Source organism: Pleurodeles waltl, chromosome 7 (genome assembly GCF_031143425.1).
Source record: "Pleurodeles waltl isolate 20211129_DDA chromosome 7, aPleWal1.hap1.20221129, whole genome shotgun sequence".
Classification (NCBI taxonomy): Eukaryota; Metazoa; Chordata; class Amphibia; order Caudata; family Salamandridae; genus Pleurodeles; species Pleurodeles waltl.
Genome location: NC_090446.1, coordinates 298,220,082 through 298,244,877, shown reverse-complemented (window position 1 = coordinate 298,244,877; position 24,796 = coordinate 298,220,082). Strand labels below are relative to the sequence as shown.

Below are 24,796 nucleotides of genomic sequence, written 5' to 3'. Positions count from 1 at the left end.
TTAGAAATCGGGTTTTTGGTTGGCAGTCAGGTTACCCTCTGTCCAAGCAAGAACCCTCACTCTAGTCAGGGTAAGTCACACACAATCCAAATTATCCCTGGTAGCTTGGCACGAGCAGTCAGGCTTAATTTAGAAGGCAATGTGTAAAGTATTTGTGCAATAAATCATACAATAACACCATATAGCAACACAAAAATACACCACACAGTGTTTATAAAAATATAGAATATTTATCTGGATATTTGTAGATCAACACAATAAAAGATGCAATAAGAATTTGTAGAAGTATCACTGAAAAGTGATATAAAGTGTCTTAAATCTTTAAAAAGCAAACAAAGTCTCTTTCAACCACAAAGTACCTGGCTTGGAATGGAAAAGCTCCGCAGAGGGCCACAGAGGAGGAGATGCGTGGAAAAATGGTGTGTGCGTCGGTTTCGCTCCTTCACACACGGACTTGCGTCGTTATTTTTCATGCGGGGAGACGGGCGTCGTTCTGCGGGAAGAAAAATGGTGTGTGCGTCGGTTTCGCCCCTTCACACACGGACTTGCGTTGTTATTTTTTACTCGGGGAAGACGTGTGTCGTTTTCCGGCACGCGGGCCGACTCCTACCGTGGTTTGCGGGATTACCAGATTACCAGATGTCCCAGGGTCTGTGCATGGATTCCTCGGCTTGTTATCCGGCTTCGCGTAGTTCCGGGAGGTTGTGCGTGGAATTTTCTTTCTCATGGCAGGCGTTGCGTCGATTTCCGGACGGCGATGTCCATGCGAGGCCGTGCGTCGATGTTCCGGTCGCCCCGTAGGCGTCGCGTCGGGCAGCGTCGGCGTGCAGCGATTTTCTAATGGCGGAGCAAGTTGCGTGTCGAATTTTTCGACACACGAGGAGTCCAAATGAAAAAGAGAAGTCTTTTTGGTCCTGAGACTTCAGGGATCAGGAGGCAAGCTCTATCCAAGCCCTTGGAGAGCACTTTGGCAGCCAGACAAGAGTTCAGCAAGGCAGCAGGCCAACAGCAAGGCAGCAGTCCTTTGTAGAAAGCAGACAGGTGAGTCCTTTGAGCAGCCAAGCAGTTCTTCTTGGCAGGATGCAGGGTCTGGTTCAGGTTTCTTCTCCAGCACGTGTCTGAGGTGGTAGGGCAGAGGCCCTGTTTTATACACAATTGTGCCTTTGAAGTGGGGGAGACTTCAAAGAGTGGTTTAGAAGTGCACCAGGTCCCCTTTCAGTTCAATCCTGTCTGCCAGGGTCCCAGTAAGGGGTGTGGCAGTCCTTTGTGTCAGAGCAGGCCCTCCACCCTCCCAGCCCAGGAAGACCCATTCAAAATACAGATGTATGCAAGTGAGGCTGAGTACCCTGTGTTTGGGGTGTGTCTGAGTGAATGCACAAGGAGCTGTCAACTAAACCTAGCCAGACGTGGATTGTAAGGCACAGAAAGATTTAAGTGCAAAAAAATGCTCACTTTCTAAAAGTGGCATTTCTAAAATAGTAATATTAAATCCAACTTCACCAGTCAGCAGGATTTTGTATTACCATTCTGGCCATACTAAATATGACCTTCCTACTCCCTTCAGATCAGCAGCTGCCACTTCAACAATGTATGAGGGCAGCCCCAATGTTAGCCTGTGAAGGGAGCAGGCCTCACAGTAGTGTAAAAACAAATGTAGGAGTTTTACACTACCAGGACATGTAAGCTTCACAGGTACATGTCCTGCCTTTTACCCACAAAGCACCCTGCTCTGGGGGTTACCTAGGGCACATATTAGAGGTGACGGTATGTGTAGAAAAAGGGGAGCTTTAGGCTTGGCAAGTACTTTTAAATGCCAAGTCGAAGTGGCAGTGAAACTGCTCACACAGGCCTTGCCCTGGCAGGCCTGGGACAAGGTAAAGGGGCTACTTGAGTGGGTGGCACAACCAGTGCTGCAGGCCCACTAGTAGCATTTAATCTACAGGCCCTAGGCACATACAGTGCACATTACTAGGGACTTATAAGTATATTAAATAGTCCAATTGGGTATGATCCAAAGTTACCATGTTTAAAGGGAGAGAGCATATGCACTTTAGCACTGGTTAGCAGTGGTAAAGTGTGCAGAGTCTAAAAGCCAGCAAAACAGAGTCCAAAAAGTGGAGGGAGGCAGGCAAAAAGTTAGGGGTGACCACCCTAAGGCATGTCAGGTCTAACATGTGTCCCCCCCCAGCTGAAAGTGGGGAGAGCTATCCGACCACCTGGGAGCTCTCATCACTAAGGCGGAAGTATCTGGAGAGACCATCGGCATTGGCGTGGTCAACCCCTGGGCGATGCTCCACCGTAAAGTCCATCCCCTGTAGGGAAATAGACCACCTCAAGAGTTTTGGATTCTCACCCCTCATCTGCATGAGCCATCTGAGGGGCCTGTGGTCTGTCTGAACCCAGAAGTGAGTCCCAAACAGGTAGGGTGTTAGCTTCTTCAGTGCCCAGACCACAGCAAATGCTTCTCTCTCAATAGCACTCCACCTTTGTTCCCGTGGTAATAGTCTTCTGCTAATAAAAACTACTGGTTGGTCTGAGCCCTCCTCATTTAGCTGTGCTAGAACAGCCCCTATGCCATGCTCTGAAGCGTCTGTCTGCACAATAAATTCCTGGGAGTAGTCAGGGGCCTTGAGCACGGGGGCCGTGCACATGGCTTCCTTCAGAGAATCAAAGGCTTTCTGACAAGCCTCTGTCCAATTCACCAACCTAGGTTGTTTCTTGAAAGTGAGTTGTGTCAAGGGGGACACAATGGTACCATAGCCCTTGACTAATCTGCGGTAGTATCCAGTGAGGCCCAAAAAGGCTCTCACCTCAGTCTGTGTTCTAGGTGGTTGCCAGGCCTTGAAAGTTTCAATCTTGGCCTGGAGTGGCTGCACCTTGCCACCACCTACTAGGTGTCCCAAGTACACCACGGAACCCTTCCCAATCTGGCACTTACTAGCCTTGATAGTCAGGCCTGCCTGTTGCAGTGAAAACTACTAAGAGAGCTACTCAAATGCACTTGAAGATACCATAATCTTCAAGAAAACCACAAATGCCTGAAGCACCTCCTTGAGGTGGAGCAGGTGTTCCTCCCAGCTGGAACTGTAGACAGCTATGTCGTCCAGGTAAGCTGCACAGTAGGCATCTTTACCAGCTAGGACCCCATTAACCAACCGTTGGAAGGTAGCTGGGGCATTTTTCAGTCCAAATGGCATCACCCAGAATTGGTAATGACCATCAGGGGTGGAAAAGGCTGATCTTTCTTTAGCCTCCTCAGTCAGGCCGATCTGCCAGTACCCTGAAGTAAGAGCGAACGTACTCAGGAACTTGGCAGCACCGAGTCTGTCAACAAGCTCATCAGCTCGGGGGATGGGGTGAGCATCAGTCCGGGTGACTGTGTTGAGACCCCGGTAGTCCACACAGAACCGGAGTTCTGGCTTAGCACCTGGGGCAGTAGCCTTAGGACCCAATACCGCCGGGCTGGCCCAGGGACTACTGGATTTCTCAATAACCCCTAAAGTCAACATCTTGGAGACCTCCTCCTTGATGCTGGCCTTCACCTTATCCGACAACCTGTAAATTTTGTACTTCACAGGGGGACTGTCACCTGTGTCAATGTCATGAACACAGAGGTGGGTCAGTCCAGGAGTGAGGGAGAACAGGGGCAGAACTGCTCTAACAGCTCATAGCAGTCTCCTCTCTGGGTTAGAGTCAGGGAGTCAGAGAGAATGACACCCCCCATCTGACCCTTCCCTTCTTTGACAGAGAGGAGGTCGGGGAGAGGTTCACGCTCCTCTTCCATGCCCTCATCTGTGACCAGGAGCATACTGACCTCAGACCTCTCAAAGTGAGGTTTGAGTTGGTTGTGATGGAGGACCCTTAGGGGGTGCCTAGGGGTCTTGAGGTCCACTAGGTAAGTGGCCTCCCCCTTACGCTCCTTGATCTCAAAGGGGCCAATCCAGCGGTCCTGGAGAGCCCTGGGCTCTACTGGCTCCATCACCCAAACTTTGTCTCCAGGTGAGAACTCAACCAGAGTGGTCTTCCGGTCATACCACTCCTTCATCACCTCTTGACTGTCCTCAAGGTTACTCTGGGCCTGCTTCCAGAAGCGTTGGGTTTGGTTATGGAGGACCAGCATGTAGCTGACCACATCCTGGGAGGTGACTTGGGAGCTTTCTCACAGAACCTCCTTCACAATGCTTAGTTTTCCCCTGACAGGGTGACCATAGAGAAGCTCAAAGGGGCTGAACCCCAACCCTTTCTGGGGCACCTCTCTGTAAGCAAACAAAAGGCAGGGTAAGAGGACGTCCCACTTACGCCTCATGGCCTCAGTCAGGCCACTAATCATGCCTTTCAGGGTCTTGTTGAATCTCTCAACAAGCCCATTGAATTGAGGATGGTAAGGGGTGGTAAACCGGTAGGTCACCCCACACTCATCCCACATGGACTTCATGCATGCAGACATGAAGTTTGTGCCCCTGTCAGACACAACCTCCTTAGGGAATCCCACATGGGTAAATATTCCCAACAGGGCTCTGATTACCACCGGTGCAGTCACTGTTCTCAGAGGGATGGCCTCTGGATAGCGGGTGGCATGGTCCACCAAAACCAGGATAAACCTGTTGCCCAAGGGAGTTTTGGGGTCCAAGGGACCAACAATGTCGACGCCCACCCTTTCAAAGGGGGTGCCAACGACTGGGAGTGGGAGCAGGGGAGCTTTAAGCGGTTTCCCTGTCTTCCCGTTAGCCTGGCAGGTGGGGCAAGCTCTGCAGAAGTTATCTGAGGCTGTCCTCATTCTGGGCCAATGGAAGTGGGTGTCAAGCCTGTTAAAGGTCTTGTCATGGCCCAGGTGTCCTGCCAGGGGGATGTCGTGAGCCAGACCCAGTAGGAAGTTCCGGTAACACTGGGGGACCACCAGCACACCGGCTGCCCCAGGACCTGGAACCTTACGCTCACTGTAAAGGAGCTCATTCTCCCAGTAAATATGGTGAGTGCCAGAGGCGTCAACTGCTGCTTGGGCTGTGGCTTGTTGCCTCAGACCCTCAAGGGCTGGGCATTCTTTCTGCGCCTTGCAGAATTCTGCTGTGGTTGGCCCCCCTCTACTTGCCAGCCAGCAAGTTCAGATAGGTTACCCAGGTCAGCTATGTCCTCCCCAGTGGGCTCAGGGGCCTCCTCCTCCTCAGGGGCCTCGCACACCACCGTGGGAACATTTGAGGCGGGATTCCCGCGCCTCTTGCCCTTCCTCTTTGCAGCTGTCTGGGCCATTTTTCCAGGCTCCAGATGCCCTTGACTCCCTTCCCGGGCAGCCATGGACCGTGTGGTCATGCAGACCCACTCAGGTAACCCTAACATCTCCAGGTGAGATCTGAGCTCTACTTCTTTCCAAGCAGTATGCTCAAGATCATTGCCTAACAGACAATCTACAGGCTTGGCATGACTCACAGCTACTTTCAGAGTACTAAAGACCCCCCCCCACTCAAAGGGAACCAGAGCCACCGGTAGGTGACTCTCACAATTGTCAGCGACTATGACCTGGTGGAATGTATTAGGGACTATCTGCTCTGTTGACACCAGCTGACTCTTGATAGTAGTCATACTGGCTCCCGTGTCACGCAGAGCCTCCACCTTTTGCCCATCAATGGTGACCCACTGCCTGTACTTGGAAGTATTTTGGGGCATGTGGGCTTTGGGCACCTTTCTCTTTCTCCCAAGGACACTAGGGAAATCTCTACCTGCTCCCCAAAGCTATCTGGGTCCATCTCCCCACCGAGCGCTACACTAGTCAACCCAGGTGTCTGTCCAGTGGTGGACGGTGCCCTCTTGGAGCACTGGGGGTCGCCTTTATAGTGACCATACTGGTAGCACTCTAAGCATTTGGGGTTGGATCTCCCTGATTTATCATAAGTCCCTGGCTTTTTCCCAAATCTGGAAAAGGAATGGTTGCCACCCCCTCCCTGGGAATTCTTTTGGGGGCCTTTGGAGAGTTCCTTATCTATACGTTTATCTCCCCCCTCTTTCTTCTGTAGGGAACCCTGACCACCTTTGTGGGTGTCCCCCCTAGGTACCTTATTGGACACTCTGGTGCTAACCCAGAGGTCCGCCTCCTCAGCAAGCTTCCTGGGATCAGTCAGCTTACTATCTACCAAGTGCAGGCGCAACTCTGTAAAAGTAGTATTGAGCATATGCTCTCTCAGAATAAAGTCATATAACCCTTTATAATTTTCTACGTTGTTGCCCTGCACCCATCCATTCAATGCCTTACTGGAAAAGTCAAAGAAATCTACCCATGTTTGTGTGGTTTGTTTGGTGCTGTCCCTGAACCTCTGATGGTATCCTTCAGGGGTCAGCCCAAACTTGGCAAGTAAAGTGGCCGTCTGAAGTGGGTACGTGTTTTGATCAGGTTGATCCAATGTGAGAAGTGTGTCCCTCCCCAATGGCGGCACATAACCCCACATAGCTACACCCCAATGCCCTTCAGGAACCTCAGGAGCCCTTAGTGCAACTTCATAAGCAGCTAACCATTTCTCTCTGTCATCTCCCACCACAAAACTGGGCACCACATTTTTGGGTATACAAACCTTCTTTTCTCCAGCAGGTCCTGTCTGTATGCTGCCACCATTACTGCTGGTCTCGCCTTGATCTCCAGCTCCTTGAGACTCAGTTCATGAGCCAACAATAGTTTCTTTTCAGCCAAAGCTCTTTCAGCTTCCACCTGTTTGGCTGCTCTTTCAGCCTCAGCTTGTTTGGCTTCTCTCTCTGCCCTCTTTTCCTCCTGTTGGGCCTCAATTTTCAGTTTTGCCATTTGCAATTGGAACTCCCTTTCTTCTCTTCTTTCCTTTGCGATCAGGCTTTGCTCAGAGACACTGCTCCCTGGTCTGGAAGGGGGCATAATTGCAGTGGTGACATTACCCACTGATGGCAATAAATCCTCTGAGAGGCCATTTTCTGGCTCCTCTTCCTCCTCATCCTCCTCTAAATGGGCTTCTGCCCAGGCCCTCAGCGCCACTTGAAAGTCCTCCTTTTTGGAGGCCCCTTGGGTGGGTACTCTCAACACCCTGCAGAACCCTTTTAGCTGTTTGACAGTATACATCTCCAACAGGGCTAGGTCCAAATCTCCTACTTGAGACCCAGCCAGAGACATGTTGAGTGAGGATTTCGTTTTTGAAAATTGTCAGGAAAAAACGAATTTGCAAAAAGAGATAAAAATCAAGTTGACCTTCAACTGTGGGTAATTAGTGAAATACTTAGCCACTGTATGTCACTGCACACATTCAAGTCCTATCCCACCACTGCCACCAATGTTAGAAATGTTTTTTTTGGTTGGCAGTCAGGTTACCCTCTGTCCAAGCAAGAACCCTCACTCTAGTCAGGGTAAGTCACACACAATCCAAATTATCCTGTGCCCATCAGGTCTAACACTGTACAATAAATTATTACTACTTACTACTTGTAATCTGTTATATCTGGGGAGTACAATTTTTCCTGTACTAAAGCCGCATATGAGAGCAATCATAAATACAGTTATGTCATTTCCAGTACCCAGACATTTTCAGACATTTTGGTAAAAGCACAGAATAACTGCAATGGTTTTGTTTGATTCAGATGTTACTTTATATTGTATGGTTTATGTAATTGGGGAATCTCTCTGGTGATATACATTCACCACTCAAATACAGCTAGGAGGACATTTACCTATTTTTTTTACCTAGTGGTTCACAATTGCTCTTACGCTTGATTGGATGTTGGCAGCATCGGACATGGTATTATTATAATGCCCCATCCGTTTGACCTAAGTTGAGGCATACATCCAGGCTACCTCTGTCTGGTGTTATGCCTCAGCCATCCAAACACCAATAGAAAAACATTTATCAGGTATTTTACCAAGTGATGCATGTAAGAAATTGTGTTGCTGGTTGAGGAGGATAAAACACCTCTCCAGCAGAAAATATCATTTTTGTCAGGGTGAAGTCACAAACAAACCCCTAATTAACCTGTGCTCATCCGTCTAGTAGCTTGGCACAGAGCAGTCAGGCCTAACTTAGAGGCAATTTGCAAATTATTTATTCAGCACTTCAAACAGAAATAAAGTGAAAACACAACACAAGACAAATCCCACACCAATCCCACACAAATCCCAAATAGTGTATATTTTAATTAATGAATCAAGTCCAAAAATGACAAAAACCCAATCAGTAGAACCAGAGAAATGTAGTTTAAAATATTTCAGTGAATATAGTGTCAAACAGCACACAGCACCTTCAGTGGTTATGTGGTTGCGCCAGACCGGAACAAAATCACACATTCTAGCCGACCATAATGGAGCGCAGGCCATCTTAGGGGATCCAGTTATGCCTGCTGAAAAAGAGTACCTTACATCCTGGTTTCGGAGCTGTGCAAGTTTCGGCGTTGAGAATGTGTTGCGCAGCCAAGGTGATGTGCGGTCTGGGTTGGAGATGCGTTGTGCAGCATTGGTTCTGGGGAGCTGTGAGGAAGTGATGCAAGGTCGTCTTTCATCGTTGATAAGGCCGTTGACGAGGGTGTTTTTGATGTGAAATTGTGGATGCGTTGCACACTGACTGGTACGAAAGAAGCTGCAGGGCTTGCAGTTAGGAGCCCTGCATTGTCGTCGAGCATGCTGCCAATGAGGGGCTTGTTATGCGAGGGCATGTGTTGAGGAGGTATTGCACAGCAGCAGTTTCGATGAGGCTGTGAGCTATGAGGGCAATACAACATCCTTCCACCAGGGAAAGTCCACGCAGCAGAGGCGATGCATTGGTTCTGCTCTGGGTTATGCCCCACAGCAGAGGAGATGTGTTGGTTCTGCTAGGTCCACAGAGGGGCTGACAGAGTACATTCAGGCCCACTTCCCAGGGTCCAGGACTGGGGTGAAACCACTTGGCATGGTAGGACTCAAACTTGCAGAGTCCCAATGCTGGGTAGCCAGGGTACAGGTTCCAGACCTTCTCACCCAAGCGAGAGGGTAGCAGGCCAGCACAACAGGGCAGCAGTTCTTCAGGGCAGCAGTCCTGTAGAGTGGCAGTCTTTTCAGCAGTACAGCAGTCCTTCTTCCTGGCAAGGTCTTCCACAGGTCCAGAAGTGTACTGAAGAATTGAGGTCTGAGGTCCAACATTAATACCTGGTGCCAAATCTGAAATGGAGGAAACTTCTAGAGTTTTCCTCCCACCTGAGATGTCAAGAATCCCCTTCCTCCCTGTCCTGGACCTAGCTTGTCTGGGTCACAATAAACTAGTAACAAACTCTCAGGCAGATACTTTGTGATGTGGTAAGTGACAGCTCCCCCGCCTTGTTAACTCAGAGTGGCCCATCCTGCCTCACCTATCTTCCCTTTGTCTCACCATCTGGGAGCAATACACATAGACCAACTGCCAGTTACACCTAGTCGTGTGACCCAGGATCAGGCTACAAGCACCAAATGATTAGGACAACAACTTTCTGAAAGTATCATTTCCAGATTTGTGATTAAAAATCCAACTTCTCAATTGAAGAGGGCTTTTAATTACAATTCTTTAGACACCAGACTCAACTTGCCTACCTTCTCCCAGCTGGAAGTTACAACTATTAAATGTAATGAGGCAACTCCAATATTATTCTATTGGAGTGATAGCCCTTGCGGTAATGTAAATTGACTTTAGATATTTTTCACTATCAGGACATGTAAATCCTAAAAGTACATGTCCTACTTTTTAAATACACTGCATCCTGCCCACTGGGATCTTCAAGGCCTACCTGAGGGGTGGCCTATATGCATTAAAAAGGTAGGTTTAGGCCTGGGAAAGGGTGTGTTTTTCCAGGTCGAAGTGGCAGTATAACACTGCACACACAGGCTGCAATAGCAGGCATGATGGCATGTTTAAAAGCCTACTTAAGTGGGTTGCACAACCAGTGCTGCAGGCCCACTAGTGGTATATAATTTACAGGCCCTGGGTACAGGTGGTACGACTTTATTGGAGAGTCACAAGTAAATCAAATATATCAATTTGGTATAAGCCAATTTTGCCATATTTAGATGAGAGAGTACAAGCACTTTAGCACTGGTTAGCAGTGGTAAAATGTGAAGAAACCTAAAAAATCAAATAAAAGTGGGTTCAGAAAAAAGTAGGGGGAACGTCAAATGTTTTGGGGATGACACTGCAGAAAGGGCTAAGTCCAACAGTGCACAGTTGCTGCTCAGCATGATTGAACACAGACATGAGACATTATACATAAAACCTTTCCCTAAATCCAGTGCCTAATTTAAGCTGGTCTTGCTGAAGGTGGACACAGGCCACATTGTGGCAGGAATTTACTTATTTGTCTTCAAAAAGACCCAGAGCAACAGAAAGGGAAAGACAAAAGAGGGAGAAAGAAGGCGGATCAAAAAGGAATGAAAACTGTGACCAGCAGAGAAAACATGGATTCACAAGATACTGTATGAATGAGATTAAGAGACAGGAAGTGAGGTGTGGTAGAAGAAAGAAGCATGAGTGTTTGACAACCATGACATTCAGTATCATCATTGATGGGCTCCTAATAACAACGTTGGCTCAGTACTTATTTTTTCCACACTAATTTTTAACAACTTATGCCATATAGTAACCATATATTTTTTACAAGTATTCCAGCAATAAAGCAAATTATTGTCACGTTATACAATACAGTGGCAGGTGTCCTATCCATTATCAGATAATGAAGAATGGAGAGTAATAACCGTACAAAAACCCAAAACCACCAAACTATTCTGTAGAAAGCATGCTACACCCAACATTTCGACAGGTGACATAGTTGAGTAGGCGATAAAAACTTCTGAGTATTAGTGGCCTCTCAAGTAAAGGAGGGGTGGAAGAGGAGTGGGGGGCACAGGCAAGGGGGGATACTTGCATAAGCTCAGGTCTGTCTTACCATGCGCTATGTGTATCCTAGCCATAGCAGCTGTAGGCCTGTGCAGAGATAAATTAGTATGTCTAACGTATAGTTCAAGGTGGCCATTCATCAGGTATGGCATCAACTTTCCTCAAGAAACTCTTACTTTGCACTAGTGGGGTGGGGTGATCCTTGCAGTTAGTGTTTTGTGGTGGCATGTAGTTCTGCATGCTTTCCCCTTTTTACATTGCAAGAGTTAAATAAACGTGGTGAAGATAATTGAACTGGGTAAATTTGAGACATGCGGTATAGGAGATACATGACAATTGACATGCACCATTCCCATTGTGTGTCCGACAACCCTTGTCTTGCGTACTCCTCTTAATTATCATTTAAGGGAGCAAAGTTCAGCCTTTCTCTGCCCTGCACTTCTCTGTAGAGATATGCCACTGCTTTCCGGGCCATACACAGTACCAATAAAATGTGTAAAATGTGTACACCCTGTGATGTCGCTGGGGCATTGTGTGTTGTATCCCTAGGTACATACATTTGGTATGTTAGGGCATTGTGCAGGGCGCATAGATCCCTGCATCCCGGCACCACCTCTATGGGGAATTCAAGGACATAAGCGAGGTGGCATGCCATTCCATTGAAGCCCCTCTTCCAGTACCACACGGTCACCTTCATGACTGCATTCCCGACTGTTGGGGGCACCACCTGGGATGAGCATAAGAGCCACACTAATATATGTCCCACTGAAGGAGGATAAACAAGTTTCACATCCCTTGGGGGCAATCACCACCCCACCAACGTATAGGCCACTATGGCTGAGATACTAGTACTGGTAATAATTCGGGGCCCCAAGGACCCCCTCTGCCAGCGGAGCATAGTTTGGAAATTGCTACCCTCCGTCTGCCCAATTCTCATATCTATTTTTTTTTTAATTGAGCACCGTGTATACTTAAATACTACTCATCACCTAAATCATATTATGCAGGGTGTGTGACTGCATTATATGCATGTTTGTGTTTTTTGTTGTATGCCTACAGATCCCCAAGAAGGACTGAAGTAGCCGGAAGGCAGCATGTTGGAACAATACACCGCACCAAAATAAGAAATAAAGTTTCATTCACAAACACATAATCAAACAAAATGGTTAATACATGCAAAAATAAATGTAGTGATCAGTCAACCTTTCAAGCCATCCCTCCCTTCCTCTGCCACCACATACACTATTCAATGTTAACTGCATTTATTTTTTACGGCTAACACTGTAATTGCACCTATTGGTATTCGGATGGCTGCTGACTAAATATTTTGCAATCCAGTTTACCAAGAGCGGTAATTTGGGACAAAACTACACAAAGTGGCCTTTGGCACAAGGGTTATGAACATACTGATTGCAAACTGCGATGGGCGTCATTTGAGCTGTGCCAAAAAAAGGTCCACTATGAAGCTAAAACCGTCTTATTGGAAGCAAATAAGAGAAGAGAAATTGCCATTGTGTAAGACTCCCGGAACTCTCAGACCCGACAGCGGCGAAGGACGCGGCCCCCAGCAGAAGTACATGTTCCCTGCCTGGATCTGAAATTAGAGCACCTGCCGAGCCCCTAGAATGAGTCAATATTTCAGTTAACACCTACGCGGAAAAAGCTCGGACACTGGAAAATACAAGCGCCATAATTGTGGAGTTGATGGTACCCAGGCGTCCACCCCTCTCCACCGCGTGTCAGTCCACTTCAAGGATGAGCGCTGAGGCGGCGTCCTTGAGCTAAGGTGACATGAGGACAGCTTCGCGCCGGTGCTGTCCACGTACCCCGTTCACCCAAGCGTCGTCGGTGAAAAAGGCCACTTAGGAGAAGCTACACTACGGCCTTAGTCTGCTATGACTGCAAAATGTAACGCACAGTGTAAAACAGTTAATTTGCTTTATCAGGAGTTGTGCAAATTGCGTCCAATTCGGCACCACCACATTCTGCGGAATAAACTCATCAATCGAATATGTTTTTCAGCATTAGCCCTACATTTTAAAATTATTTTGGATATAAACTTGATATTGAACCGAAAAAGGGTTTAACAGATCCTTCGTGATCGGGGGCTTAGAATGCACTGATCTCCTGTTTGGGTGAACATTAAAAAGGAACTACAACAATCGAATTTTCTTTTCTATTCTATAACCGTTCGCAAGCCTTCCCATTGAACACCACACAACAAATGCATGTACATATCTAAATATACACACATTGAGGGGCTTTCTGTCAGTCATCTTCACCCATTGGTCTGTTCACCTATCATTTATATTTTGCTTCCGCCCGCCACAGCATAGGGCACGAAGTCAATCCACGTCTGCTATTGTGCCTGTTCCACAGTGAGTGACAACATCTGGCCTGATCTCTTCTGCGCAGCCGTTTAAAAAACACATGACGTACAGTGACAGAGCTCTATTCTGCCAATGTGCTCTTTTTTCTTCCAGACTTCATGCTTTTTAAGTTTCTTTAGTCATCGGGGTAAATAGGCGCAATATAAATGCAATTGGAAAAAAAAACAAATAAAACATAGTGTGTTTGCAACTATAGCTTCGGGTTACCCCGTTCCAAATAAATTGCACCTTTTCTTTATGTCAATAATTGCAAGCATTTGGCGAGGCCGAATTAAACAGCAGCATCCCGAATTCCTTTTTTGTTGCACATACTTACGGTTGGTTTGAATTAATCATCACACCAGAGTGCCAAGGACAGTCTTATTGGCTTTGCTAATGCGTGTTTAATGCTGCTATTAGATGTCAATTTTGGGTTCTTGTGTTGCCCTTGTTCAATGGTCTCTCTGAATGCCACAACAAAAGCAGAATATTGGCTTTAGTTACAAAACACAGCCACTATGAATCACTAGAGTTTCAAAGTTTTTTCATACTACACTGCTCTGGTGATCGAAAGAGCACAGACACATGCACCCTGCTTGGTTGAGGATTATAACTCGTGACTGACGGGGGCAAAGAACGAGAGGAACAAAAAGCAAACAACTCAGATAATGCAGGAAGTGATGGGACAGGTGGGGTAAATGTGGAGAATAAGGGGTTTGAGAGGAAATCCCGATGTCATTAGACATGGGATGTTACATCAATGTGCAGGTCAATAGGGTTTACACATCCTGGACACCAGGGTTAACTTTTTGGTTGCACTAAAAACAAGATCACACCTCAGATGGTAGAGTTAGCCCTCAGGTGGCACACATTGTAGAAGGTCCCATGACAAACAGCAGGCCTATCCCGTGGGCCACGCAATTTGTATATCGTCACGGCACTGACAGCACAGCTATAACTATGGTTGCACAGATTTGATACAGTCACGTGATAAACAGAATAACATAGCTATCTCCTACACTGATCACACAACGTCACACTGTACAGATGGCACAAGGTTTCATGACAGACAACAAGGCTATCCTTGGATTACACAGACCATAAATACTTACAATACTGGCTCCTCGGATCACACAAATGATACTTGGTCACAACACAGGCATGCAAGCTGTCCCTTGTGTAACTCCCACCACATGGGCATATGTAGTGGTAGAAGCACTAACTCTGGTATTAAACTGAACACATCAGGTTACCCTATAGACAGCAGAGCAAGTGAGAAAGCCCTCCGGTAACACAGATAATACACGTTCACACCACAGACAAAGTTCTATACCTCTCGTTACACAGCTCACACAGATTCCAACAACAGATGGCAGAGCTATCCCTCTCGTTACACAGCTCACACAGATTCCCACAACAGATGGCAGAGCTATCCCTCTCGTTACACAGCTCACACAGATTCCCAGAACAGATGGCAGAGCTATCCCTTGTGCTACACAGCTCACACAGATTCACACGCCAGAAGGTAAAGCAGCTCTCTGGATACACCGCTCACACAGATTCACACAACAGATGGCAGCGCTATCCCTCTCGTTACATAGCTCACACAGATTCACACAACAGATGGCAGAGCTATCCCTTGTGTTACACAGATCACGCACATTCACACGACAGATGGCAGCGCTATCACTGGAGTTACAACAGCTCACACAGATTCCCACGACAGATGACACAGTTATCTGTCTGAGTACACAGCTCACATATATTCACATCACAGATGGCAGCGCTATCCCTTGTGCTACACAGCTCACACAGATTCACACAACAGATGGCAGAGCTATCCCTTGTGCTACACAGATCACGCACATTCACACGACAGATGGCAGCGCTATCACTGGAGTTACAACAGCTCACACAGATTCCCACGACAGATGACACAGTTATCTGTCTGAGTACACAGCTCACATATATTCACATCACAGATGGCAGCGCTATCCCTTGTGCTACACAGCTCACACAGATTCACACAACAGATGGCAGAGCTATCCCTTGTGCTACACAGATCACGCACATTCACACGACAGATGGCAGCGTTATCACTGGAGTTACAACAGCTCACACAGATTCCCACGACAGATGACACAGTTATCTGTCTGAGTACACAGCTCACATATATTCACATCACAGATGGCAGAGCTATCCCTTGTGCTACACAGCTCACACAGATTTACATGCCAGATGGTAAAGCAGGTCTCTGGATACACAGCTCACACAGATTCACACAACAGATGGCAGAGCTATCCCTTGTGTTACACCGATCACGCACATTCACACGACAAATGGCAGCGCTATCTCTCGAGTTACACAGCTCACACAGATTCACACGACACATGGCAGCGTTATCCCTCGAGTTACACAGCTCACACAGATTCACATGACAGATGTCAGAGCTATCCCTTGTGCCACACCGCTCACACAGATTCACACGACAGATGGCAGCGCTATCCTTCATGTTACACAGCTCACACAGATTCACACAACAGATGGCAGAGCTATCCCTTGTGCCACAGGAGTTCACACAGATTTACATGCCAGATGGTAAAGCATCTCTCTGGATACACAGCTCACACACAGCTATCCCTTGTGTTACACAGATCACGCACATTTATTCACCCGACTGATGGCAGCGCGATCCCTCGAGTTACACAGGTCACACTGATTCACATGACAGATGGCAGTGCTATCTCTCGTGTTTCACAGCTCACACAGATTCACATGACAGATGGCAGAGCTATTTGTCTAGGTACACAGTTCACGTAGATTCACATGAGAGATGGCTGGGCTATTGCATGTGTTACACAGCTCACACAGATTCACACAACCGATGGCAGAGCTATATATACCTCCTGTTACACAGCTCACCAAGAGTCACCCAATAGATGGCAGAGCTAACTCTTGCCTTACACAGCTCACAGAGATTCACAAAACAGATGGGAGAGCTATTCCTCTGGTTACACGGCTCCCACAGATTCACACAACAGATTGCAGCGCTATCCTTCATGTTACACAGCTCACACAGATTCACATGACACATGGCAGTGCTATCCCTCATGTTACACAGCTCCCACAGATTCACAGAACAGATTGCAGGGCTATCCCTCATGTTACGCAGCTCACACAGATTCACAGAACAGATTGCAAGGCTATCCCTCATGTTACGTAGCTCACACAGATTCACACAACAGATTGCAGCGCTATCCCTCATGTTATGCAGCTCACACAGATTCACACAACGGATGGCAGAGCTATCGCTTGTGTTACACAGCTCACTTGGTTTTACCATATAAACAGCACATGACAATATGCAGTCAGGTTATATTTGTGAATTCCATCTCTCAGAAATGCTTACAATATTTTTCGACAAGTGTAGTAAGCGCTATATATATGACATAATAGTACAGTACCTTTTCAGGCCCCTCTGGCTGTCAAACTTCGATTCAGCATCAGAGCATCTTCCCGGCCTTCTGAGCTCTGTCCATCAACCACATGAAGAACTAGAGAAAAGGAAATAAGGACATATTATGTGGTGTTTACACATAAAATAAAGTCAATACTGCTTTTGCGTGTCTATAACAACATTCAGGACTTGTATGCCCTGTCAGCCTCTCGACCATGTGATGGAGAAGGAGGTAATGTTTAGAAGCGAGAAGGGTGGAGGAGAAACAAAAAGAGATAGAGGTGTGGACAGATACAGTTTTCCATGACAGGCAGAAGCAATTATTAATTGTTTGGAACAAATGCCAAACCGACCTAAAATGGTTGACATCTTGCACCGAAATTTCTCGAGATCTTGTTCAGTAGTTTCAAAACATTCTCTAAACAGGGCAAACAAGTTGTGCGCAAGTGATCACAAAGTTATGCACACCGTGACCCAAGTACTCAACATATGGCCCAAAAGTAGTAACTGTTTCCCAGAATGGGTCAATATGGTCTCAAAATGGCGGATATTCCTTAAAATGTGGTCTGTATTTGTGTATGAACCCCAAAAGGGTTGCTGATATGGATCTGGAAACTGTGCATTTTGCCCTCAAATAATTTAGAAACTGATCCAAAAGTTGTATTGTCTCAGAAACTCTGAAATGTGGCCTCATAGGAATGATACATTCAATCTTAGGCCCAGATTTATACTTGTTGCTGCAAAACTGCACAAACGCATTTTAGCAGCAAAAAGTATAGCAGTGGCTTGCTCTAATCCACCGCACCCGCTGGGCGCCATATTTATTGAATGGTGCAAGCAGGTGCTAAACATGGGCTAGCGTCTTAAAAAAAGACACTAGCCGGGTGGGGGTGGCGGTAGAGAGGGAGGGGGCTGTGCGCCAAGAAATGGTGCTAGCCGGTTAGAGGCAAAAAAAATGCCATTTCCTGGTGCACAACTACCAAAAACATGACTCCTGTCTTTGAAAAGACAGGAGTCATGCCCACCACCCCATTGGCCAGCACAGGGGACAAATGTCCCTTGTGGCATGGCCATTGCACCCTGTGCCATGCAGGTGGACACTATTTAGTGCCCGATGGCACTTTAAATTAAATTAATAAATACTTACCCTACTTACCTGGGATGAGGCCCCCCATCCTTCGGTGTCCCTCTGGTGTGGTTGGGGGTGTTCCTGGGGCTTGGGGAGGGCACCTGTGGACCCATTCCATGGTGTTTAACCATGGAATGGATCCACAGGTCCCCTAACGCCTGGTCTGACTCAGGCATTAAATAATAGTGCAAAGCAAACTTTGCACCATTATTTGGCCCCTCCTCCCAACCAGGCGTCATTTTCGCACTGGGGATAAATATGGGGTTATGGGGATAGTACAATTTTTTAGATGGGAACGCCTACCTTGCATCCCATTGAGGCAAGGTAGGTGCATGCTACAATAAATGGTGCAAACTCCACTATTTTGACGTTAGACGTGTCTAACGTCAAAATATAAATATGGAGTTAGGTTTGCACTGAATTTTCATTAAAAAATGACACAAATTTGGTGCAAACAGAGTATAGACATGCCCCTTGGTCCTTTAAATATGACTTTAAAGATTCTCCACAGTTGGCTCAAACAGCTGTGATCACGACCTGATAAGGATCGAAGACTTATTGCCTGATTACTAGTGTGTCAGAAAATATTGATGCAAATGGAAATTCCAAGTTTTTCCAGATTTTCTCGCACCGGGGTAATTACCACGTGCAATATAGTTTGCATTCTCACGTTAATTTCCAAGTGAAAACTGTTGGAATATATTTGGGGCAAAATGCCTGATTTTTACTGGGACATTTGGATTTTGGTGTGGTAAGTCAGTTATTCAGAAAAGGTTTATCAGATCTTATTGGGTACAATAAATTCCTACTACACCTTCGGGGCACACGTAAGAAGGCCCTTAGCCCATATCTATCACCCATGGCAGTGATGGTTATCAAAAGCCCTCGTGTGCTGGGAAGAAACTCTGCGTCAATGCCATTATTTATGTGCACCTCAGAAAAAAAATCCTGCTTTAAGGGTTTTGAAAATCCTAAATGAATGCCTAGTGTGCCAGTTCAAAATTATAGCCCACCCTGCAATCAGCCATGATGAAAGTGCATCTGCCACTTCGGTTTCACCACTTTCAGGACTCTTTAGATAGGGCAGGCAACATTACCCTGGTGGAAGAGGTGATGGCTTTCTCTAATCCAGTGGACTGGAGGGTCGCTTGCCCATAAATAAATGAACTCCCTGAGTGTGGAAAATAAATGTCACTGAATACTGCTTTTTTGTTAGACATCACTTATAAAATATTTATCTTTATGTTGAAGTTGACGTAAAGTTCATACAGTTCTAAGTTCTTTAAATACGATTTAAATCCACGATTAAAGAGATCTGTTTTACACCTTGCATTTGCAGTTTCTCATTTCATTCTTGGTAATCCTGAAGTTGCGGATACTATTGCCTGACCTGTGGTAGTTTGTACAAAATACTTTAGACTCAGTTATTAAGGAATATACTGATCCTCTTACAGGCAGCTCAATGTTTTTTTTTTAATTTTTAGGTTTCACCTACAAAGCTTTATGCAAAAGCTATTGTTCTTAAAAAAAATCTTAAAGGACCTCAGAGTCTGCACATTTTTTTCCTGTGCTTATCATTATTTGGCTTCCACGTCACTCCAGTCTCTGTACTTTCCATTGGTCAACTGCTCCAACTCTGTTTTTGCCTTCCCATCATATACCTTGCTCATTTATGGAGCCACCTTCACGTCAGTTCTCACATCCCATGCGGTGAGGCAGGAAGGAAAGTTCTGACTGTTGGCTGCTAGCTTCCTCCCAGCCTACGGCATGTGGCCGTTTTTGGCTGGGGTGTAATTGGACTCACAAGGTTTACAAAAAAATAGATCAGAATTTAAAAATGCAGTTCCTGGAGATTTTAGACTTCCCCTATACGTACCTGTACTATAAAGTCCGTCATTTGGCACGCTTTAGATATTTCTTTTCTGTAAAGCTTGGGACTCTTGTCTTGTTAAGCACAGACACCCATTTGAAAGGTAGCATCCAAGGCTTAGCATGGGTGCATACTAAGGCATCTATGTCCATAGAACCTCAAAATCCCCAGTTTAAAGAAACTGACCTCACGTGGGATAGTGTGCACAAACATCTGCAAATGAAAGGTTTCTTGCACAGACAAACACTGATCTGGAACAATGCTGCCCTTCTCATTGGAGGTCAAACATTACTCTGGAAGGAGTGGTCTGATAAAGAGAAACATCAGCTTGGCCAATATATACATTTAAGCAACAGGGTACCATTTCAATTAAACATAACAGAATTCCAGCTTGACAAGGCATTGATAGGGTGACAGATGCAATTAACGCCTTATCTACGTTAAAAAAAAATAAGAGTCGGATTTAGATCCTGGCGGAGGGATTACTCGGTTGCAACTGTGGCAGATTTCACACCCACTGAAATCTAGATACCATAGAGAACAATAGTATTTAGAGTTTGGGGACGGGATATCCCTCACCGTTTCAACAGAGTAAAATCGTAGAGATCGAAATCAGGCCCTAAATTCGTTAATGTGACTGCTGCCTGATTCTCCTACGCACTTATACTTGAAGAGGTAGAGTGCTTTCAACTGTGTTATCTCAGGTTTGTAAACCAAATTGACAGAAGAAATTCACTCTAAACCTCCTTAGTTCACATTGATAGATAAAGGCAGGCTACTTTTGACACTGAATACTCAGATGAGGATTGGTCCTCTCTACTAGCCAATCATGGCTTGTGGGAAGCTAGGTTAGACCTCAGTTTCTTCAAAATATCTTATGATCACCACTGGTTGCCCCAGAAGCGCTGACTAGACAATAAAACTGTTTCATCAGATAGATATTACTGTGAAGGACCAAAGGGAGATGTGCTACATTTACTATAGTCTTGCCCCACCCTAAGAAATTTTTGTCGGAAAGTTGAAAACACAATATCTTTACACTTTTCTCTGTAACTTGTTCTACTCCACGATACATCTGAAATATCTGGATTGACTCGCCACCTAAATGGTAAGTATTATATTATATACATCTATTGCAGATCCGAAATGTGTCTTCTACAATGCTGGAAGCAATCTTGTCCCAGCCTCACGAAAACTGGCTACACAATATGTCAACAATAGCAATGCATGAACAAATAGTCTATGGCTTACTGAAACAACAACATATTTTTGATGTAATAAGGAATGCATTCATTTCTGATCGGACTGCATGATTTATAATTCTTTGTGTCATTAATTCCTACCTTTGACGGATCTAGGTTTACTTTTTTTTAAGCGGGATTGAATAGCAGCTTCTGCTGTGCTCTGGCATACGTTTGTTCACCGCTGCAGCCATACTGATTGTTCTTCAAGGCATATGATGTGATTACATATTCCTCTTTTGATCCTTATACACTTTCTGGTTACTTATCTTTTTTGTATGGTATTTTTATTGCAAGTCCAATAAGGTAGGATATTTATGATTTTTAATAGACTCTCCTGTCACGCTACTTTTAGTGCTAATAAATTCTATCGAACCAGGCGTAATGTTTAATACGTCTGAGAACTCTATAAAGAATTGTTATACGAGAATGCAGTCAATAATGCATATTTCACATATAATTGCACAGGTATGATGCTAAGTAATGCATGCATAAAGCAAAAGCAATCACTGCGTGTTAGTTCCATAATAAAAAATGACAACGTTGCATACTAATCACTGTTTATGGGTAAAGTATTACCCCACTCTTGCCATTCTCGACAAGATCCTCCACATCTGGTCGCATCACAGCAATGCCAGAGATCAGGGCCGCCATTTCATGCCATATCATTTTCCTTGTGTCAATATTGTAGTAACTGAGCACCGTACAGACAAATTCCATATTGTATTGTTTAGGCGTTGAAATAAGCAGGCAGTCCCGGTTATGGGGGATGCCGCAGTGGGGTTCATATTGTAGATTACCGGAATGACCATGTAGCTTAGATGAGCATTAACATTTTATGAAGACATCTATAGACCAGGATTCTTCCCTCCTCTGGTGCTGATGGACAGTGGGGGTACCAAGGTGTTCGTCACTTTGTACTCTGAGGTTGGTACCAGGACCCGCATGCCTTATCTGAAGTGATGTTTAAAGGCAAATGAGGTGATGGAAATGAAGCTTGAACATGCCTTGGAAACAGCTGACACTGAGTGCAGGCAATAAATTGCAAGGCAATGCATGAGGCATTCCTGGACACAGGGATCATACATGTGAAGGTCCAACAACTCAGATTTTCTTTTCTAAAAACGGAGGCTGAACAAGACCACCATTCACAATGTGGCAATAACTTAAATATCATCATACAGGAGTACCCATCAGTTTAGAAAATAGCTGCTTTGGCATCTACAAAGGCTGTCGACATTGAATGCGAATGTCAAGAGATAGAGATTTGAGCCCACAGAGGTGAGCAGTTGTGTATCTGATGAGCTTAAAGCAGTGACATATTCTGCACAAGCTAGAGATTTACTAAACCAGAGGGGAGAATTTCACAAAGACTATTGCTGCAGTGTAATTATTAGAGTACAAGACTTATTCAGTGATTCTAGATTTGTTCAGGGAGGAATGAAACTAACCATGGTCCACTTGGAACAGTCATACTTTTCACTGTGGCTGATATTTGTGACTGCAAGCTGATGACTCTTTCAGGGTTTGATCTTTTGAGACAGGAATCAAGCACCAATCACATAACAGAGAACAATCTGCCTCCATACATCACTTCCTGTGGCCTGAATGGTCCGTCCTATGTGGCTACTGACGTGCCCACTTGAGAGACTGCAAGGAGTGTACCTTGTCCCTAATCTTGCAGAAGGTTTGAGGTGATGTGGGAATACAGTTACACACTTCTCAGATCAGTGGTCACTCATGTGTCATATCTGCATGGATTCTATTGTGGAGTAAGGCATGAGAGGAGGGGATGATTTATAATATTGGCGTTTGTCTCCTCTTACATACTGCCCTCCTACCTTGTAGTCACAGTGGTTAGGGGTGGGTGAGCCAAGAAATTAACAAAGGTGAACCAAGCCAAAGCTGAGCCTGGGGGTTGGCTTGGCTCTTTGAGCCCATACACGAGCTGCTCCCTGAACATATTTGTCATGTAAACCATAAGATAAACATCAGATAAAATATTCAACATTTTCTTTAACATATATCACATAAAAGTGAACGTTTTTAAAAATGAACAAAGAACCTTTCTGCCTTCTCCTCACCCTGGCCCTCTCCCCACCCGGTTGATAAAAGCATGTACAAAGGGGTCAGGCAGTCCCTCAATTTCCTTTAAGCAAAATTGGGGCCAGATGTACGAAACTTTTTGCATGGCGCAAACAGCGAATTTCGCTGTTTGCGACATGCAAAAAGCACATTGCGATGCCCATTCCCATTTTGCGAGTCGGTAACCTGGTTACCGACTCGCAAAATTGGAATGCGACTTGTAAATAGGAAGGGGTATTCCCCTGCCGATTTGCAATTCGCATCGCGATGCAGAATTGCTTTGTGACTGCGAACGCGGTCGCAAAGCAATTCGCAATTACCACCAGTGTCACACTGGTGGTAACCCATTCGCAAAAGGGAAGGCGTCCCCATGGGACCCCTTCCCCTTTGTGAATGGCCCTGAAAACATTTTTTCAGAGCACGCAGGGGTTCTATGGGCCACTGCCTGTTCTGAAAAAATGAAACAAAAATGTTTCATTTTTTCGTTTGTATTGCAACTCGTTTTCCTTTAAGGAAAATGGGCTGCAATACAAAAAAAAAACTGCTTTATTTAAAAGCAGTCACAGACATGGTGGTCTGCTGTCTCCAGCAGGCCACCATCCCTGTGAGTGCTGCGACTCGCATGGGGGTCGCAAATTGCGACCCACCTCATTAATATTAATGAGGTGGGCCTTTGCGACCCCCCTTGCGACTCTCAGGTGGTGTCAGGGACACCATCCTGCATCCAGGTTAGTCGCAAACCCAGAATTTTGTACATCTGGCCCTTGGTGCTCAGTTTGCATCGGTGGTTGCTAGTGGTCAGCACCGGCACTCACGTTTGGAGTCTGGTCTCTGTGACAGTGAGAATCTGAGGAACCAGTCACTCGGTCTTTCTTGGAGGCCCTGCTTGCCTCCCTTCGGGATGATCTCCAAACAGATAAGAAAGACTTTTCCTGTGATTTCAAAGAAGTCCGCCGAGAGCTTGATGAATTGGGATACAAATTCTCCACCCTTGAGGACCATGAAACCAGCCGGAATGAAGAAACTGAGCAGCTATAACAGGAGATCATCAGGCTTTGGGACCAACATATCAGCTTACAGGCCCTGGCTGAGGACCTGGAAAACTGGTCCAGACGTAACAACATATGCATCAAAGGGGGGTCAATGAACGTGCAAGCCATGGATGTGGGAGCATATGTCAAATGCTTCTGCACATTCTGGAATGATCTCCTGCTACAGAAATACAACTAGACAGTGCACACAGGGTTGGCCTCCAGGGGCTGGAATCATCTTCACCTGATGACATCCAAGTGTGCATTTATGATTTTCAGCTGAAAGAATTAATTCTCTGTATGGACAGGAACCGCCACCCTGTGCGCTTTATGGAACATTCGCTGATGCTCTACCAAAACTTGGCCACCATTACATTGCAAAAACACTGACATTTGTATTCAGTGACCATCTACCTGTGCAGTAAGGGCATCTCATACTCCTGGGATCATCTGTTCGGGATTATTTTATGACTTCAAGGCAAGCTTTACAGTTCCGATACCTTACAGACACCTGCCGACTGTTGGGGATAGAGGATTCTACCTCTGGTGACTAGCTGCTCAATTCACATCACCGGAAAGCCTGCGAGAAACTGCGCTTGTGAAGAAACAAACCCTCTCCCAAAGGATTATGGCCAGACCCAGAGACTATGGTGATGGAGAGGTGAGCGGTGCTAGAGATGCTAGTCCAACAATGCAGTGGGACCAGAGGCGAGAAGAGCTCCGTGAGGCTTCTGGAGAGCTTTGTTATTGAGGTCCGAGGGCCAGGCAGTGGGGGCAAGGGC

The 24,796-nt window shown here is 45.9% G+C and overlaps 1 protein-coding gene across 1 annotated transcript in view; it reads right to left on the bottom strand.

The window, feature by feature from the left end:
- Positions 1–24,796, bottom strand: part of DLGAP4 (DLG associated protein 4) — a 1,552,488-nt gene that overhangs the window by 438,332 nt on the left and 1,089,360 nt on the right. The window contains exon 5 of the mRNA XM_069243703.1: positions 16,666–16,755. The gene's annotated coding sequence lies outside the window, so the exon portion shown is untranslated. The remainder of the gene's footprint in view (positions 1–16,665; positions 16,756–24,796) is intronic.